This window comes from Phalangium opilio, unplaced genomic scaffold, assembly GCF_054372755.1.
Source record: "Phalangium opilio isolate 3A_F unplaced genomic scaffold, DU_Popi_V2 ptg000082l_1, whole genome shotgun sequence".
In the NCBI taxonomy this organism is placed as follows: Eukaryota; Metazoa; Arthropoda; class Arachnida; order Opiliones; family Phalangiidae; genus Phalangium; species Phalangium opilio.
The window spans coordinates 20,370,145-20,374,371 of record NW_028324189.1 but is presented as its reverse complement, the minus strand read 5'-3'; the positions used below and the strand labels follow the sequence as shown (position 1 = coordinate 20,374,371).

The 4,227-nt window shown below is 33.0% G+C and overlaps 1 long non-coding RNA gene across 1 annotated transcript; it reads left to right on the top strand.

Annotated features, from left to right (window-relative positions):
* The first annotated feature begins 2,096 nt into the window (after window positions 1-2,096).
* LOC149653737 (uncharacterized) lies at window positions 2,097-3,401 on the top strand. The gene is made up of 4 exons (XR_016370908.1): window positions 2,097-2,211; window positions 2,278-2,330; window positions 2,415-3,118; window positions 3,180-3,401. It is a non-coding gene; the product is annotated as an uncharacterized LOC149653737 (long non-coding RNA).
* The last annotated feature ends 826 nt before the right edge of the window (window positions 3,402-4,227 follow it).

Sequence of the window (4,227 nt, the reverse complement as noted above, 5' to 3'; positions counted from 1 at the left end):
ATAAGCAATTTTACTTACACCGTTACCATCTCCGGGCCAAAATGAATTTCTCGCTTTCATTAAGCAGAATGTAGAGGGTTTTTATGTTTATCAAGCGCTTAGATAAGAATTCCATTTATAAGTGCTTGGTAAAGAGATTCATTTATGTGTGCTTGGTTACAGTAAACTAATATGAATTGGTTCTTGTTTAATTTTTAGCTTTTCACTTGATTTCGCTAGATGAAATTCTAAAGTAAGTAACAAGGGCAAGGCTTATTCGTCTGCCTATTTAAGAGAGATGATACGGAATATCGAACCAACCATTCCCAGAGGTCAAAAATTATAAGAGCGGGCAGTCGAGGTCACCTTTCAAATTGAACATCGTACACTACACTAAATTCAACCATGTTATCGTAACAATTCTAAACATTATTTAGAAACGGTGATTCGTACTATGACAAACTTCCTAAACAGATAACATCATTTTTGTCCAGTCACATGCAGCCTACAGTTAAAATCTACGAATACACTCGAGAAAAAAAACGACAAAAAAATAATTAGCATCGATCAGTTGAAGGCAAGGTTAAATGAAATAAACTTAGATCAGAAGGAAGAAGGTAATTCAAGAGATAACTTTTTAAGAAAAGAAATACTTCGAGAGTATAGTTGAAAATTTGGCTGCAAATTTCCGAAAAATTTGTAAAAGCAGTAATTTTACGTTTTATTGATAAAATAGATGAACTACTTCGTGATGAACCTACTTGTGTCTCTCAAACAAAATTGAAAACAATGCGTCCAAAGAAACTTTAATGAATGAACCAACAACTTCCACGGAGTCAAGTTCCAATGAACCCGATGCTGATGGACCTTTACCACAAATAGGAGAACAAAATACTAACTGGCTAAGGAGAGTTGTCCTCAATTTAAACCCAGGGTTCATTGAAGAAGAATATCCCAGAATGGTAGACAAAGTAAGATTATTATTATTAATATTTTGAGAATTTCGTGACTAATTCCAAACTTAATTTCTTAGGAAAGAACATCAATGGATGTAAGATTTAGTCAATATTGAAAAAAAAACTTTAACTTAAAAAGAAAAAATGGTAATTAACTTAGTTCAAAAATATTTAAAAATAATTTCATTTGTTTAATTTTAACAAAAAGGTATAAAAAATTTATTTCAATTAATTTACAAAAATTAATTGAAATTTAAAAAAATTGAAAATAATTTAAAATTAACTGAAATTAATTTCGAAATCAATTTATTGGAAATAATTTAAAAAAAATATTTGAAATTAATTTTAAAAGAAATTATTTAAATTTTAATTTGAAAATAGTTAATTAATTTTATTTTAAAAGTAATTTGAAAAAATTAATTAAAGGAATAGCGACCTGATTTAAAAATTATCTCAAATCTAAAGAAAAGCTTACTTTTTTGAGAGTTTAAACTCTACTGATTCCAAAAATATGCATGATAAATATTTAAATATGAGGGAAAACACAGAAAAAACACTTCGAAAACTTGAAATTAGGGGGCAAAAGCAAATTTACGGAGAAGATTTTTGGCGGGTTTTTCTCCTTGCTATGTCACTCACGACATCTCGCGGAAAAGCCAAGCGCGAGAGCCCGAGACTCCCGAGTCTACTAATGCCGCGCGAATCTGAATAAAATAGGCTTAACGCGGCTCTGAGACACCAACAGGCGTCACGTGAGCGACATCTAGAGTGAAAATTTCTCCTTACTACGTCATCAAACGAAACAAAATTTTAACTAGGCCTTTTCCAAACACAATACTTTGATCGCAGTTTTATAAATTGCTACGAAACCAAATAAAAAAGTAAACATATCATAATAAACTAGATTTTTCAAGGATTTTTATCGCATTTTAAGTTTGTGGATGACGAAAATTATGGCACTAACACTTTAAAATTACTTTAAAAGTAATTAGAAGAAAATCATTGAAATTATTTTAAGAAAATTAAAATAAAAATTTATTGGAAAAAGTGAAACATCTTACAATAACTTTTAAAGATAGCCAGCTTAAAGACATGAAAAGTATTGTTTCAACAATTGAAGAAAGCTTTCCGGAAGAGCTTGACAAGGGACTAAAGGGGAAAAATCCATCCACTAACATTGAGAAGCGAAAACCTTTGCGTCAAATTTGGGATAACGATTGTAAAATGCATTTACAACGTGAAAAAGACGATTTGGAAAGAGATAAGAAGAGAAATGGTAATAGTATTCAACATAAGATAAGAACAATCTAAATATCTAAATTAATATCCTTGTCTTTCGCAGCTCCAGGACACACTGGTAATCGCTGGACGCTGCTTTCTTATCTAATTGGTAAGGTAAGAAAAAGAAAAGACGATTCTGCTTATTAATTTGCACTTTGCAACCTATTTTTTTTTTAATTTATATTCTTTTAAATGTAGCTCTAGCCATCGGTTGCCGTAGCAAAGGAGCGCATGAGGCACTTAAAAGTTTCAAAATATTGAAACTTCCAAGTTGGAGATCAATTCAAAGAAAAACTACTAAAAACATAAACGATCTGGGCATCAACATGGAATACTTAAAAAGAGCAAAAAAGAATTTATAATACGTTTGCAAGTGAAGAAGAATCTCTAGGCTTTCTAAAGCCAAGGGGGGACGGAATATTAATATTCGACGAAGTACGAGTATATGGAAAAGTGTGCCGGAATAGCAAAAACTATAAATTAATGGGCGTAGCTATGCCTATTCACGAATATGCTTATTTAGACTTTCTTTATAAGGAGGTGTCTGACGAAAAAAAATTTCTAAAGCGAATTACAATTTCTATGGTGCGATTTGACCTCCAACTAAGATGTCATTGGACCATATTTTTCTCTAGCCAATACCGGGGACACTCAAATACTCTTCAACTGATTATTTAAAGTTATTAAAGCGTTTAAATTTCCGGGTTTCAACATTTCTGGTCTTGTATGTAATGGAGCAAGTGCAAACCTTGCGTTGATAAAATTAACAGTTGGCTTAGAAGGGCAATTTAGCTACTCAGAAACTGAAAACTGAAGAAATTGATATTAACTTTAATCCCTGCTTTCCCAACCCTCACCGCTTGAGTAGAAACATTTACTGGATCATTTGCCCATCTCATCAGGTGAGAAAAATTTATTTAATAAATTAATGATAATGGAAATTTTGCCTCTTCTCTTTTCAAGATGAAGAGCATGATCAATGCGCTATATTCCTCTCCTGTTGAGCGAGCCAAAAAGTTTCAGAACTTGGGAATAGAATTTGGATGGAGTCAAATTGTTGAGCTAAAGCAACGTGATGATCTTCGCAGGAAACTGGAAGTACCCCGTCTTGTTCCCAAGTTATTGCAGAGCTATGTCGACCGAGATCCATGGACAAAGTTGAATGTGAAACCAGCAAAACTACTACCGGCAGGGCCGTCGAGAGACTTTGCGGGCCCCGGAAATGGTTGTGGCTCGGGCCCGTCAAAAACGTCTCCAAATCATTGGGAGGTAAAATATTTGCGTGCACAGTGGCGGGTCCGCATTCCGATTACTCTTTTCTCGTACCAACTTAAGCAATTTTAAGCCCCGGTATCTTCGTTTTCGTTAAAAATGTTATTAACTAATAGTGCTTACTGGGCCTACGTTTATAGCCTAATTACAAGTGTGTACCTAATTTGGTTTTCGAAATACCTTAGCTCTAATGTTTATTATTACAGTCACTGGCCGATCATGAAAATTCTAAGGTAGAAACATAAAATTTGAGATTTATTTATTATTTAAAAATACTGAAATTTCTTTGAAATGAACTTTAGTGAGATCCTAAAGTGAGATCCTAACAAAAACACCAAGGTTTAGAAAATATGCCAAGCTTCGCTTTGGAACTAATACACCGTAAAAGTTCTGAGATCACCGTCCTGAACGGTATCTTCCCAATGAAACAAATTCCCATTTTACCGAAATGCGCTAAATAAGATACAAATTTAGCGGGACAGCGGGATTTACGTAAAACGCCGATTTTAAATAATCTGCATTCAGCGTAACTATAATGAAGTAATTCACAATTAAATGAAATATTATAATTTTATTATTTTCTCTTCTGCTGAAATTCGTGTTAATCTAGGTTATGTTATGTGTGGTTTGTTCATATTGAGAAGGCCCAACGTGTTTGGTATCGGTTGAATAAAAAGTTTCGTAAACCCAAATAATAAAAAAGTTTATTTTACTCTAAAATTGCTTGATTCTGCTGCTG